Source organism: Falco cherrug, chromosome 5, assembly GCF_023634085.1.
Source record: "Falco cherrug isolate bFalChe1 chromosome 5, bFalChe1.pri, whole genome shotgun sequence".
NCBI classification, from domain to species: Eukaryota; Metazoa; Chordata; class Aves; order Falconiformes; family Falconidae; genus Falco; species Falco cherrug.
Genome location: NC_073701.1, coordinates 94,930,357 through 94,947,067, shown reverse-complemented (window position 1 = coordinate 94,947,067; position 16,711 = coordinate 94,930,357).

Here is a 16,711-nt window from a genome sequence, read left to right as displayed (position 1 = left end):
GTCGGCCGGTGACAAAATGTTCCAAACACATCCCATGCACAACTCCACCGGGGAAGGTGCCAGAGAGGAGTTCTCCTGGTAGTTTTTACATTGCTCCGGTAGGCATCTGAAAGACACCACAAAAGTTGTTCTACCTGCTTTCTGGGCTGAGATGGGGAACAGCTGAATTTTGGACTCAGCCGGTGAAAAAATGTTCCAAACACACCCCCTGCACAACTCCACCGGGGAAGGTGCCAGAAAGGAGTTCTCCTGGTAGTTTTTACACTACCTTGGTAGGCATTTGAAAGACACCACAAAAGTTGTTTTACCTGCTTTCTGGGCTGAGATGGGGAACAGCTGAATTTTGGACTCGGCTGGTGACAAAATTTTAATAAATACACGCCATGCACAACTCCACTAGCGAAGGTGCCAGGAAGGAATTCTGTTGGTAGTTTTAACATTGCTCCGGTAGGCATCAAAAAGACACCACAATAGTTGTTCTACCTGCTCTCTGGGCTGAGATGGGGAACCGCTGAATTTTGGAGTCGGCCGGTGAAAAAATGTTCCAAAAACACCCCCTGCAAAACTCCACCGGGGAAGGTGCCAGACAGGAGTTCTCTTAGTAGTTTTTACACTACCATGGTAGGCAGCTGAAAGGCACCACAAAAGTTGTTCTACCTGCTTTATGGGCTGAGCTGGGGAACAGCTGAATTTTGGACTCGGCCGGTGACAAAATGTTCCAAACACACCCCATGCACAACTCCACCGGGGAAGGTGCCAGACAGGAGTTCTCTTAATAGTTTTTACACTACCTTGGTAGGCATCTGAAAGACACCACAAAAGTTGTTCTACCTGCTTTCTGGGCTGAGATGGGGAACCGCTGAATTTTGGAGTCGGCCGGTGACAAAATTTTAATAAATACACCCCATGCACAACTCCACTAGCGAAGGTGCCAGGAAGGAATTCTGTGGGTAGTTTTTACATTGCTCCGGTAGGCATCAAAAAGACACCACAAAAGTTGTTCTACCTGCTTTCTGGGCTGAGATGGGGAACCGCTGAATTTTGGACTCGGCTGGTAACAAAATGTTCCAAACACACCCCATGCACAACTCCACCGGGGAAGGTGCCAGACAGGAGTTCTCTTGGTAGTTTTTACATTGCTCCGGTAGGCATCCGAAACACACCACAAAAGTTGTTCTACCTGCTTTCTGGGCTGAGATGGGGAACAGCTGAATTTTGGAGTCGGCTGGTGACGAAATGTTCCAAACACACCCCATGCACAACTCCACCAGGGAAGGTCAAGACAAGAGTTCTCCTAGTAGTTTTTACACTACCTTGGTAGGCACCTGAAAGACACCACAAAAGTTGTTCTACCTGCTTTCTGGGCTGAGATGGGGAACAGCTGAATTTTGGACTCGGCTGGTGACAAAATGTTCCAAACACACCCCCTGCACAACTCCACCGGGGAAGGTGCCAGAAACGAGTTCTCCTGGTAGTTTTTACACTACCTTGGTAGGCATCTGAAAGACACCACAAAACTTGTTCTACCTGCTTTCTGGGCTGAGATGGGGAACCGCTGAATTTTGGACTCGGCTGGTGACAAAATGTTCCAAACACACCCCCTGCACAACTCCACCGGGGAAGGTGCCAGAAACGAGTTCTCCTGGTAGTTTTTACATTGCTCCGGTAGGCATCTGAAAGACACCACAAAAGTTGTTCTACCTGCTTTCTGGGCTGAGATGGGGAACAGCTGAATTTTGGAGTCGGCTGGTGACAAAATTTTAATAAATACACCCCATGCACAACTCCACTAGCGAAGGTGCCAGGAAGGAATTCTGTTGGTAGTTTTTACATTGCTCCGGTAGGCATCAAAAAGACACCACAAAAGTTGTTCTACCTGCTTTCTGGGCTGAGATGGGGAACAGCTGAATTTTGGACTCGGCCGGTGACAAAATGTTCCAAACACACCCCATGCACAACTCCACCGGGGAAGGTGCCAGACAGGAGTTCTCTTGATAGTTTTTACACTACCTTGGTAGGCATTTGAAAGGCACCACAAAAGTTGTTCTACCTGCTTTCTGGGCTGAGATGGGGAACAGCTGAATTTTGGAGTCGGGTGGTGACAAAATTTTAATAAATACACCCCATGGACAACTCCACTAGCGAAGGTGCCAGGAAGGAATTCTGTTGGTAGTTTTTACATTGCTCCGGTAGGCATCAAAAAGACACCACAAATGTTGTTCTACCTGCTTTCTGGGCTGAGATGGGGAACCGCTGAATTTTGGAGTCGGCCGGTAACAAAATGTTCCAAACACATCCCATGCACAACTCCACCGGGGAAGGTGCCAGAGAGGAGTTCTCCTGGTAGTTTTTACATTGCTCTGGTAGGCATCTGAAAGACACCACAAAAGTTGTTCTACCTGCTTTCTGGGCTGAGATGGGGAACAGCTGAATTTTGGAGTCGGCCGGTGACAAAATGTTCCAAACACACCCCATGCACAACTCCACCGGGGAAGGTGCCAGACAGGAGTTCTCCTGGTAGTTTTTACACTACCTTGGTAGGCATCTGAAAGACACCACAAAAACTGTTCTACCTGCTTTCTGGGCTGAGATGGGGAACCGCTGAATTTTGGACTCGGCTGGTGACAAAATGTTCCAAACACACCCCCTGCACAACTCCACCGGGGAAGGTGCCAGACAGGAGTTCTCTTAGTAGTTTTTACACTACCTTGGTAGGCACCTGAAAGACACCACAAAAGTTGTTCTACCTGCTTTCTGGGCTGAGATGGGGAACCGCTGAATTTTGGAGTCGGCTGGTGACAAAATTTTAATAAATACACCCCATGCACAACTCCACTAGCGAAGGTGCCAGGAAGGAATTCTGTTGGTAGTTTTTACATTGCTCCGGTAGGCATCAAAAAGACACCACAAAAGTTGTTCTACCTGCTTTCTGGGCTGAGATGGGGAACAGCTGAATTTTGGACTCGGCCGGTGACAAAATGTTCCAAACACACCCCATGCACAACTCCACCGGGGAAGGTGCCAGACAGGAGTTCTCTTGATAGTTTTTACACTACCTTGGTAGGCATTTGAAAGGCACCACAAAAGTTGTTCTACCTGCTTTCTGGGCTGAGATGGGGAACAGCTGAATTTTGGACTCGGCTGGTGACAAAATTTTAATAAATACACCCCATGCACAACTCCACTAGCGAAGGTGCCAGGAAGGAATTCTGTTGGTAGTTTTTACATTGCTCCGGTAGGCATCAAAAAGACACCACAATAGTTGTTCTACCTGCTCTCTGGGCTGAGATGGGGAACCGCTGAATTTTGGAGTCGGCCGGTGACAAAATGTTCCAAACACATCCCATGCACAACTCCACCGGGGAAGGTGCCAGAGAGGAGTTCTCCTGGTAGTTTTTACATTGCTCCGGTAGGCATCTGAAAGACACCACAAAAGTTGTTCTACCTGCTTTCTGGGCTGAGATGGGGAACAGCTGAATTTTGGAGTCGGCCGGTGACAAAATGTTCCAAACACACCCCATGCACAACTCCACCGGGGAAGGTGCCAGACAGGAGTTCTCCTGGTAGTTTTTACATTGCTCCGGTAGGCATCTGAAAGACACCACAAAAGTTGTTCTACCTGCTTTCTGGGCTGAGATGGGGAACCGCTGAATTTTGGAGTCGGCTGGTGACAAAATGTTCCAAACACACCCCCTGCACAATTCCACTGGGGAAGGTGCCAGACAGGAGTTCTCTTAGTAGTTTTTACTCTACCATGGTAGGCAGCTGAAAGGCACCACAAAAGTTGTTCTACCTGCTTTCTGGGCTGAGATGGGGAACAGCTGAATTTTGGAGTCGGCTGGTGACAAAATGTTCCAAACACACCCCATGCACAACTCCACCGGGGAAGGTGCCAGAGAGGAGTTCTCCTGGTAGTTTTTACATTGCTCCGGTAGGCATCAAAAAGACACCACAAAAGTTGTTCTACCTGCTTTCTGGGCTGAGATGGGGAACCGCTGAATTTTGGACTCGGCTGGTGACAAAATGTTCCAAACACACCCCACGCACAACTCCACCGGGGAAGGTGCCAGAAACGAGTTCTCCTGGTAGTTTTTACATTGCTCCGGTAGGCATCTGAAAGACACCACAAAAGTTGTTCTACCTGCTTTCTGGGCTGAGATGGGGAACAGCTGAATTTTGGAGTCGGCTGGTGACAAAATGTTCCAAACACACCCCATGCACAACTCCACCGGGGAAGGTGCCAGACAGGAGTTCTCCTGGTAGTTTTTACACTACCTTGGTAGGCATTTGAAAGGCACCACAAAAGTTGTTCTACCTGCTTTCTGGGCTGAGATGGGGAACAGCTGAATTTTGGACTCGGCTGGTGACAAAATTTTAATAAATACACCCCATGCACAACTCCACTAGCGAAGGTGCCAGGAAGGAATTCTCTTGGTAGTTTTTACATTGCTCCGGTAGGCATCAAAAAGACACCACAATAGTGGTTCTACCTGCTCTCTGGGCTGAGATGGGGAACCGCTGAATTTTGGAGTCGGCTGGTGACAAAATGTTCCAAACACATCCCATGCACAACTCCACCGGGGAAGGTGCCAGACAGGAGTTCTCCTGGTAGTTTTTACATTGCTCCGGTAGGCATCTGAAAGACACCACAAAAGTTGTTCTACCTGCTTTCTGGGCTGAGATGGGGAACAGCTGAATTTTGGACTCGGCTGGTGACGAAATGTTCCAAACACACCCCATGCACAACTCCACCAGGGAAGGTGCCAGACAAGAGTTCTCCTAGTAGTTTTTACACTACCTTGGTAGGCACCTGAAAGACACCACAAAAGTTGTTTTACCTGCTTTCTGGGCTGAGATGGGGAACAGCTGAATTTTGGAGTCGGCTGGTGACAAAATGTTCCAAACACACCCCCTGCACAACTCCACCGGGGAAGGTGCCAGAAAGGAGTTCTCCTGGTAGTTTTTACACTACCTTGGTAGGCATCTGAAAGACACCACAAAAGTTGTTCTACCTGCTTTCTGGGCTGAGATGGGGAACCGCTGAATTTTGGACTCGGCTGGTGACAAAATGTTCCAAACACACCCCATGCACAACTCCACCGGGGAAGGTGCCAGAAACGAGTTCTCCTGGTAGTTTTTACATTGCTCCGGTAGGCATCAGAAAGAAACTACAAAAGTTGTTCTACCTGCTTTCTGGGCTGAGATGGGGAACAGCTGAATTTTGGAGTCGGCTGGTGACAAAATTTTAATAAATACACCCCATGCACAACTCCACTAGCGAAGGTGCCAGGAAGGAATTCTGTTGGTAGTTTTTACATTGCTCCGGTAGGCATCAAAAAGACACCACAAAAGTTGTTCTACCTGCTTTCTGGGCTGAGATGGGGAACAGCTGAATTTTGGACTCGGTCGGTGACAAAATGTTCCAAACACACCCCATGCACAACTCCACCGGGGAAGGTGCCAGACAGGAGTTCTCTTGATAGTTTTTACACTACCTTGGTAGGCATTTGAAAGGCACCACAAAAGTTGTTCTACCTGCTTTCTGGGCTGAGATGGGGAACAGCTGAATTTTGGACTCGGCTGGTGACAAAATTTTAATAAATACACCCCATGCACAACTCCACTAGCGAAGGTGCCAGGAAGGAATTCTGTTGGTAGTTTTTACATTGCTCCGGTAGGCATCAAAAAGACACCACAATAGTTGTTCTACCTGCTCTCTGGGCTGAGATGGGGAACCGCTGAATTTTGGAGTCGGCCGGTGACAAAATGTTCCAAACACATCCCATGCACAACTCCACCGGGAAGGTGCCAGAGAGGAGTTTCTCCTGGTAGTTTTTACATTGCTCCGGTAGGCATCTGAAAGACACCACAAAAGTTGTTCTACCTGCTTTCTGGGCTGAGATGGGGAACAGCTGAATTTTGGAGTCGGCCGGTGACGAAAATGTTCCAAACACACCCCATGCACAACTCCACCGGGGAAGGTGCCAGACAGGAGTTCTCCTGGTAGTTTTTACACTACCTTGGTAGCATCTGAAAGACACCACAAAAGTTGTTCTACCTGCTTTCTGGCTGAGATGGGGAACCGCTGAATTTTGGACTCGGCTGGTGACAAAATGTTCCAAAACACACCCCCCTGCACAACTCCACCGGGGAAGGTGCCAGACAGGAGTTCTCTTAGTAGTTTTTACACTACCTTGGTAGGCACCTGAAAGACACCACAAAAGTTGTTCTACCTGCTTTCTGGGCTGAGATGGGGAACAGCTGAATTTTGGACTCGGCTGGTGACAAAATTTTAATAAATACACCCCATGCACAACTCCACTAGCGAAGGTGCCAAGAACGAATTCTGTTGGTAGTTTTTACATTGCTCCGGTAGGCATCAAAAAGACACCACAAAAGTTGTTCTACCTGCTTTCTGGGCTGAGATGGGGAACCGCTGAATTTTGGACTCGGCCAGTGAGAAAATGTTCCAATACACACCCCATGCACAACTCCACCGGGGAAGGTGCCAGAGAGGAGTTCTCTTAATAGTTTTTACACTACCTTGGTAGGCATCTGAAAGACACCACAAAAGTTGTTCTACCTGCTTTCTGGGCTGAGATGGGGGAACAGCTGAATTTTGGAGTCGGCTGGTGACAAAATGTTCCAAACACACCCCATGCACAACTCCACGGGGAAGGTGCCAGAAAGGAATTCTGTTGGTAGTTTTTACACTACCTTGGTAGGCATTTGAAAGACACACACAAAAGTTGTTTTACCTGCTTTCTGGGCTGAGATGGGGAACAGCTGAATTTTGGAGTCGGCTGGTGACAAAATGTTCCAAAAACACCCCATGCACAACTCCACCGGGGAAGGTGCCAGACAGGAGTTCTCTTAGTAGGTTTTACACTTCCTTGGTAGGCAGCTGAAAGGCACCACAAAAGTTGTTCTACCTGCTTTCTGGGCTGAGATGGGGAACCGCTGAATTTTGGACTTGGCTGGTGACGAAATGTTCCAAACACACCCCATGCACAACTCCACCGGGGAATGTGCCAGAAAGGAGTTCTGTTGGAAGTTTTTACACTACTTTGGTAGGCACCTGAAAGACACCACAAAAGTTGTTCTTCCTGCTTTCTGGGCTGAGATGGGGAACCGCTGAATTTTGGACTCGGCCGGTGACAAAATGTTCCAAACACACCCCCTGCACAACTCCCACCGGGGAAGGTGCCAGACAGGAGTTCTCTTAGTAGTTTTTTACACTACCTTGGTAGGCATCTGAAAGACACCACAAAAGTTGTTCTACCTGCTTTCTGGGCTGAGATGGGGAACCGCTGAATTTTGGACCTCGGCTGGTGACAAAATGTTCCAAACACAACACCCATGCACAACTTTACCGGGGAAGGTGCCAGACAAGAGTTTCTCTTAGTAGTTTTTACACTACCTTGGTAGGCAGCTGAAAGGCACCACAAAAGTTGTTCTACCTGCCTTCTGGGCTGAGATGGGGAAACCGCTGAATTTTGGACTCGGCTGGTGACAAAAATGTTCCAAAACACACCCCATGCACAACTCCACCGGGGAAGGTGCCAGGAACGAGTTCTGTTGGAAGTTTTTACACTACCTTAGTAGGCACCTGAAAGACACCACAAAAGTTGTTTTACCTGCTTTCTGGGCTGAGATGGGGAACCGCTGAATTTTGGAGTCGGCCGGTGACAAAATGTTCCAAACACACCCCATGCACAACTCCACCGGGGAAGGTGCCAGACTGGAGTTCTCTTAATAGTTTTTACACTACCTTGGTAGGCATCTGAAAGACACCACAAAAGTTGTTCTACCTGCTTTCTGGGCTGAGATGGGGAACAGCTGAATTTTGGACTCGGCTGGTGACAAAATGTTCCAAACACACCCCCTGCACAACTCCACCGGGGAATGTGCCAGACAAGAGTTCTCCTGGTAGTTTTTACACTACCTGGTAGGCACCTGAAAGACACCACAAAAGTTGTTTTACCTGCTTTCTGGGCTGAGATGGGGAACCGCTGAATTTTGGACTCGGCCGGTGACAAAATGTTCCAAAACACACCCCCATGCACAACTCCACCGGGGAAGGTGCCAGAGAGGAGTTCTCCTGGTAGTTTTTACATTGCTCCGGTAGGCATCTGAAAGACACCACAAAAGTAGTTCTACCTACTTTCTGGGCTGAGATGGGGAACTGCTGAATTTTGGACTTCGGCCGGTGACAAAATGTTCCAAACACACCCCATGCACAACTCCACCAGGGAAGGTGCCAGACAGGAGTTCTCTTAATAGTTTTTTACACTACCTTGGTAGGCATCTGAAAGGCACCACAAAAGTTGTTCTACCTGCTTTCTGGGCTGAGATGGGGAAACCGCTGAATTTTGGACTTGGCTGGTGACAAAATGTTCCAAACACACCCCATGCACAACTCCACGGGGAAGGTGCCAGACAGGAGTTCTCCTGGTAGTTTTTACACTACCTTGGTAGGCAGCTGAAAGGCACCACAAAAGTTGTTCTACCTGCTTTCTGGCTGAGATGGGGAACCGCTGAATTTTGGACTCGGCTGGTGACAAAATGTTCCAAACACACCCCCTGCACAACTCCACCGGGGAAGGTGCCAGACAGGAGTTCTCTCAGTAGTTTTTACACTACCTTGGTAGGCATCTGAAAGACACCACAAAAGTTGTTCTACCTGCTTTCCTGGGCTGAGATGGGGAACCGCTGAATTTTGGAGTCGGGCCGGTGACAAAATGTTCCAAACACAGCCCATGCACAACTCCACCGGGGAAGGTGCCAGACAAGAGTTCTCTTAGTAGTTTTTTACACTACCTTGGTAGGCACCTGAAAGACACCACAAAAGTTGTTCTACCTGCTTTCTGGGCTGAGATGGGGAACAGCTGAATTTTGGACTCGGCTGGTGACAAAATTTTAATAAATACACCCCATGCACAACTCCACTAGCGAAGGTGCCAAGAACGAATTCTGTTGGTAGTTTTTACATTGCTCCGGTAGGCATCAAAAAGACACCACAAAAGTTGTTCTACCTGCTTTCTGGGCTGAGATGGGGAACCGCTGAATTTTGGACTCGGCCAGTGAGAAAATGTTCCAAACACACCCCATGCACAACTCCACCGGGGAAGGTGCCAGAGAGGAGTTCTCTTAATAGTTTTTTACACTACCTTGGTAGGCATCTGAAAGACACCACAAAAGTTGTTCTACCTGCTTTCTGGGCTGAGATGGGGAACAGCTGAATTTTGGAGTCGGCTGGTGACAAAAATGTTCCAAAACACACCCCCATGCACAACTCCACCGGGGAAGGTGCCAGAAAGGAATTCTGTTGGTAGTTTTTACACTACCTTGGTAGGCATTTGAAAGACACCACAAAAGTTGTTTTACCTGCTTTCTGGGCTGTTGGAGTCGGCTGGTGACAAAATGTTCCAAACACACCCCCTGCACAACTCCACCGGGGAATGTGCCAGACAAGAGTTCTCCTGGTAGTTTTTACACTACCTTGGTAGGCACCTGAAAGACACCACAAAAGTTTTTCTACCTGCTTTCTGGGCTGAGATGGGGAGCAGCTGAATTTTGGAGTCGGCTGGTGACAAAATTTTAATAAATACACCCCATGCACAACTCCACCGGGGAAGGTGCCAGGAAGGAATTCTGTTGGTAGTTTTTACATTGCTCCGGTAGGCATCTGAAAGACACCACAAAAGTTGTTCTACCTGCTTTCTGGGCTGAGATGGGGAACCGCTGAATTTTGGACTCGGCCGGTGACAAAATGTTCCAAACACACCCATGCACAACTCCACCGGGGAAGGTGCCAGAGAGGAGTTCTCCTGGTAGTTTTTACATTGCTCCGGTAGGCATCTGAAAGACACCACAAAAGTTGTTCTACCTGCTTTCTGGGCTGAGATGGGGAACCGCTGAATTTTGGAGTCGGCTGGTGACAAAATGTTCCAAACACACCCCCTGCACAACTCCACCGGGGAAGGTGCCAGACAAGAGTTCTGTTGGTAGTTTTTACATTGCTCCGGTAGGCATCTGAAAGACACCACAAAAGTTGTTCTACCTGCTTTCTGGGCTGAGATGGGGAGCAGCTGAATTTTGGAGTCGGCTGGTGACAAAATGTTCCAAACACACCCCCTGCACAACTCCACCGGGGAAGGTGCCAGACAGGAGTTCTCTTAGTAGTTTTTACACTACCTTGGTAGGCAGCTGAAAGGCACCACAAAAGTTGTTCTACCTGCTTTCTGGGCTGAGATGGGGAACCGCTGAATTTTGGACTCGGCTGGTGACAAAATTTTAATAAATACACCCCATGCACTACTCCACTAGCGAAGGTGCCAGGGACGAGTTCTGTTGGTAGTTTTTACATTGCTCCGGTAGGCATCAAAAGGACACCACAAAAGTTGTTCTACCTGCTTTATGGGCTGAGATGGGGAACCGCTGAATTTTGGACTCGGCTGGTGACGAAATGTTCCAAAAACACCCCATGCACAACTCCACCGGGGAAGGTGCCAGAAAGGAGTTCTCCTGGTAGTTTTTACACTACCTTGGTAGGCACCTGAAAGACACCACAAAAGTTTTTTCTTCCTGCTTTCTGGGCTGAGATGGGGAACCGCTGAATTTTGGACTCGGCTGGTGACAAAATGTTCCAAACACACCCCATGCACAACTCCACCGGGGAAGGTGCCAGACAAGAGTTCTCTTGATAGTTTTTACACTACCTTGGTAGGCACCTGAAAGACACCATAAAAGTTGTTCTACCTGCTTTCTGGGCTGAGATGGGGAACAGCTGAATTTTGGAGTCGGCTGGTGACAAAATGTTCCAAACACACCCCATGCACAACTCCACCGGGGAAGGTGCCAGACAAGAGTTCTCTTGCTAGTTTTTACACTACCTTGGTAGGCATTTGAAAGGCACCACAAAAGTTGTTCTACCTGCTTTCTGGGCTGAGATGGGGAACAGCTGAATTTTGGAGTCGGCTGGTGACAAAATGTTCCAAACACACCCCCTGCACAACTCCATCGGGGAATGTGCCAGACAAGAGTTCTCCTGGTAGTTTTTACACTACCTTGGTAGGCACCTGAAAGACACCACAAAAGTTGTTCTACCTGCTTTCTGGGCTGAGATGGGGAGCAGCTGAATTTTGGAGTCGGCTGGTGACAAAATTTTAATAAATACACCCCATGCACAACTCCACCGGGGAAGGTGCCAGGAAGGAATTCTGTTGGTAGTTTTTACATTGCTCCGGTAGGCATCAAAAAGACACTACAAAAGTTGTTCTACCTGCTTTCTGGGCTGAGATGGGGAACCGCTGAATTTTGGACTCGGCCGGTGACAAAATGTTCCAAACACACCCCATGCACAACTCCACCGGGGAAGGTGCCAGAGAGGAGTTCTCCTGGTAGTTTTTACATTGCTCCGGTAGGCATCTGAAAGACACCACAAAAGTTGTTCTACCTGCTTTCTGGGCTGAGATGGGGAACCACTGAATTTTGGACTCGGCTGGTGACAAAATGTTCCAAACACACCCCCTGCACAATTCCACCGGGGAAGGTGCCAGACAGGAGTTCTCTTAGTAGTTTTTACACTACCATGGTAGGCAGCTGAAAGGCACCACAAAAGTTGTTCTACCTGCTTTATGGGCTGAGATGGGGAACCGCTGAATTTTGGACTCGGCCGGTGACAAAATGTTCCAAACACACCCCATGCACAACTCCACCGGGGAAGGTGCCAGACAGGAGTTCTCTTAATAGTTTTTACACTACCTTGGTAGGCATCTGAAAGACACCACAAAAGTTGTTCTACCTGCTTTCTGGGCTGAGATGGGGAACAGCTGAATTTTGGACTCGGCTGGTGACAAAATTTTAATAAATACACCCCATGCACAACTCCACTAGCGAAGGTGCCAGGAAGGAATTCTGTTGGTAGTTTTTACATTGCTCCGGTAGGCATCAAAAAGACACCACAAAAGTTGTTCTACCTGCTTTCTGGGCTGAGATGGGGAACAGCTGAATTTTGGACTCGGCCGGTGACAAAATGTTCCAAACACAGCCCATGCGCAACTCCAACGGGGAAGGTGCCAGACAGGAGTTCTCTTAATAGTTTTTACACTACCTTGGTAGGCATCTGAAAGACACCACAAAAGTTGTTCTACCTGCTTTCTGGGCTGAGATGGGGAACAGCTGAATTTTGGACTTGGCTGGTGACAAAATGTTCCAAACACACCCCATGCACAACTCCACCGGGGAAGGTGCCAGACAGGAGTTCTCCTGGTAGTTTTTACACTACCTTGGTAGGCATCAAAAAGACACCACAAAAGTTGTTCTACCTGCTTTCTGGGCTGAGATGGGGAACAGCTGAATTTTGGACTCGGCTGGTGACGAAATGTTCCAAACACACCCCATGCACAACTCCACCAGGGAAGGTCCAGACAAGAGTTCTCCTGGTAGTTTTTACATTGCTCCGGTAGGCATCTGAAAGACACCACAAAAGTTGTTCTACCTGCTTTCTGGGCTGAGATGGGGAACCGCTGAATTTTGGACTCGGCTGGTGACAAAATTTTAATAAATACACCCCATGCACAACTCCACTAGCGAAGGTGCCAGGAAGGAATTCTGTTGGTAGTTTTTACATTGCTCCGGTAGGCATCAAAAAGACACCACAAAAGTTGTTCTACCTGCTTTCTGGGCTGAGATGGGGAACCGCTGAATTTTGGACTCGGCTGGTGACAAAATGTTCCAAACACACCCCATGCACAACTCCACCGGGGAAGGTGCCAGGAACGAGTTCTGTTGGAAGTTTTTACACTACCTTGGTAGGCACCTGAAAGACACCACAAAAGTTGTTTTACCTGCTTTCTGGGCTGAGATGGGAACCGCTGAATTTTGGACTCGGCCGGTGACAAAATTTTAATAAATACACCCCATGCACAACTCCACCGGGGAAGGTGCCAGACTGGAGTTCTCTTAATAGTTTTTACACTACCTTGGTAGGCATCTGAAAGACACCACAAAAGTTGTTCTACCTGCTTTCTGGGCTGAGATGGGGAACAGCTGAATTTTGGACTCGGCTGGTGACAAAATTTTAATAAATACACCCCATGCACAACTCCACCGGGGAAGGTGCCAGGAAGGAATTCTGTGGGTAGTTTTTACATTGCTCCGGTAGGCATCAAAAAGACACCACAAAAGTTGTTCTACCTACTTTCTGGGCTGAGATAGGGAACCGCTGAATTTTGGACTCGGCCGGTGACAAAATGTTCCAAACACACCCCATGCACAACTCCACCGGGGAAGGTGCCAGACAGGAGTTCTCTTAATAGTTTTTACACTACCTTGGTAGGCATCTGAAAGACACCACAAAAGTTGTTCTACCTGCTTTCTGGGCTGAGATGGGGAACCGCTGAATTTTGGACTCGGCTGGTGACAAAATGTTCCAAACACACCCCATGCACAACTCCACCGGGGAAGGTGCCAGACAGGAGTTCTCTTAGTAGTTTTTACACTACCTTGGTAGGCAGCTGAAAGGAACCACAAAAGTTGTTCTACCTGCTTTCTGGGCTGAGATGGGGAACCGCTGAATTTTGGAGTCGGCTGGTGACGAAATGTTCCAAAAACACCCCATGCACAACTCCACCGGGGAAGGTGCCAGAAAGGAGTTCTCCTGGTAGTTTTTACACTACCTTGGTAGGCACCTGAAAGACACCACAAAAGTTTTTTCTTCCTGCTTTCTGGGCTGAGATGGGGAACCGCTGAATTTTGGACTCGGCTGGTGACAAAATGTTCCAAACACACCCCATGCACAACTCCACCGGGGAAGGTGCCAGACAAGAGTTCTGTTGGTAGTTTTTACATTGCTCCGGTAGGCATCTGAAAGACACCACAAAAGTTGTTCTACCTGCTTTCTGGGCTGAGATGGGGAGCAGCTGAATTTTGGAGTCGGCTGGTGACAAAATGTTCCAAACACACCCCCTGCACAACTCCACCGGGGAAGGTGCCAGACAGGAGTTCTCTTAGTAGTTTTTACACTACCTTGGTAGGCAGCTGAAAGGCACCACAAAAGTTGTTCTACCTGCTTTATGGGCTGAGATGGGGAACCGCTGAATTTTGGACTCGGCTGGTGACAAAATGTTCCAAACACACCCCATGCACAACTTCACCGGGGAAGGTGCCAGACAGGAGTTCTCTTAATAGTTTTTACACTACCTTGGTTGGCAGCTGAAAGGCACCACAAAATTTTTTCTACCTGCTTTCTGGGCTGAGATGGGGAACAGCTGAATTTTGGACTCGGCTGGTGACAAAATTTTAATAAATACACCCCATGCACTACTCCACTAGCGAAGGTGCCAGGGACGAGTTCTGTTGGTAGTTTTTACATTGCTCCGGTAGGCATCAAAAGGACACCACAAAAGTTGTTCTACCTGCTTTATGGGCTGAGATGGGGAACCGCTGAATTTTGGACTCGGCTGGTGACGAAATGTTCCAAAAACACCCCATGCACAACTCCACCGGGGAAGGTGCCAGAAAGGAGTTCTCCTGGTAGTTTTTACACTACCTTGGTAGGTACCTGAAAGACACCACAAAAGTTTTTTCTTCCTGCTTTCTGGGCTGAGATGGGGAACCGCTGAATTTTGGACTCGGCTGGTGACAAAATGTTCCAAACACACCCCATGCACAACTCCACCGGGGAAGGTGCCAGACAAGAGTTCTCTTGATAGTTTTTACACTACCTTGGTAGGCACCTGAAAGACACCATAAAAGTTGTTCTACCTGCTTTCTGGGCTGAGATGGGGAACAGCTGAATTTTGGAGTCGGCTGGTGACAAAATGTTCCAAACACACCCCATGCACAACTCCACCGGGGAAGGTGCCAGACAAGAGTTCTCTTGCTAGTTTTTACACTACCTTGGTAGGCATTTGAAAGGCACCACAAAAGTTGTTCTACCTGCTTTCTGGGCTGAGATGGGGAACAGCTGAATTTTGGAGTCGGCTGGTGACAAAATGTTCCAAACACACCCCCTGCACAACTCCATCGGGGAATGTGCCAGACAAGAGTTCTCCTGGTAGTTTTTACACTACCTTGGTAGGCACCTGAAAGACACCACAAAAGTTGTTTTACCTGCTTTCTGGGCTGAGATGGGGAGCAGCTGAATTTTGGAGTCGGCTGGTGACAAAATTTTAATAAATACACCCCATGCACAACTCCACCGGGGAAGGTGCCAGGAAGGAATTCTGTTGGTAGTTTTTACATTGCTCCGGTAGGCATCAAAAAGACACTACAAAAGTTGTTCTACCTGCTTTCTGGGCTGAGATGGGGAACCGCTGAATTTTGGACTCGGCCGGTGACAAAATGTTCCAAACACACCCCATGCACAACTCCACCGGGGAAGGTGCCAGAGAGGAGTTCTCCTGGTAGTTTTTACATTGCTCCGGTAGGCATCTGAAAGACACCACAAAAGTTGTTCTACCTGCTTTCTGGGCTGAGATGGGGAACCACTGAATTTTGGACTCGGCTGGTGACAAAATGTTCCAAACACACCCCCTGCACAATTCCACCGGGGAAGGTGCCAGACAGGAGTTCTCTTAGTAGTTTTTACACTACCATGGTAGGCAGCTGAAAGGCACCACAAAAGTTGTTCTACCTGCTTTCTGGGCTGAGATGGGGAACCGCTGAATTTTGGACTCGGCCGGTGACAAAATGTTCCAAACACACCCCATGCACAACTCCACCGGGGAAGGTGCCAGACAGGAGTTCTCTTAATAGTTTTTACACTACCTTGGTAGGCATCTGAAAGACACCACAAAAGTTGTTCTACCTGCTTTCTGGGCTGAGATGGGGAACAGCTGAATTTTGGACTCGGCTGGTGACAAAATTTTAATAAATACACCCCATGCACAACTCCACTAGCGAAGGTGCCAGGAAGGAATTCTGTTGGTAGTTTTTACATTGCTCCGGTAGGCATCAAAAAGACACCACAAAAGTTGTTCTACCTGCTTTCTGGGCTGAGATGGGGAACAGCTGAATTTTGGACTCGGCCGGTGACAAAATGTTCCAAACACAGCCCATGCGCAACTCCAACGGGGAAGGTGCCAGACAGGAGTTCTCTTAATAGTTTTTACACTACCTTGGTAGGCATCTGAAAGACACCACAAAAGTTGTTCTACCTGCTTTCTGGGCTGAGATGGGGAACAGCTGAATTTTGGACTTGGCTGGTGACAAAATGTTCCAAACACACCCCATGCACAACTCCACCGGGGAAGGTGCCAGAAAGGAGTTCTCCTGGTAGTTTTTACACTACCTTGGTAGGCATCAAAAAGACACCACAAAAGTTGTTCTACCTGCTTTCTGGGCTGAGATGGGGAACAGCTGAATTTTGGACTCGGCTGGTGACGAAATGTTCCAAACACACCCCATGCACAACTCCACCAGGGAAGGTCCAGACAAGAGTTCTCCTGGTAGTTTTTACATTGCTCCGGTAGGCATCTGAAAGACACCACAAAAGTTGTTCTACCTGCTTTCTGGGCTGAGATGGGGAACCGCTGAATTTTGGACTCGGCTGGTGACAAAATTTTAATAAATACACCCCATGCACAACTCCACTAGCGAAGGTGCCAGGAAGGAATTCTGTTGGTAGTTTTTACATTGCTCCGGTAGGCATCAAAAAGACACCACAAAAGTTGTTCTACCTGCTTTCTGGGCTGAGATGGGGAAC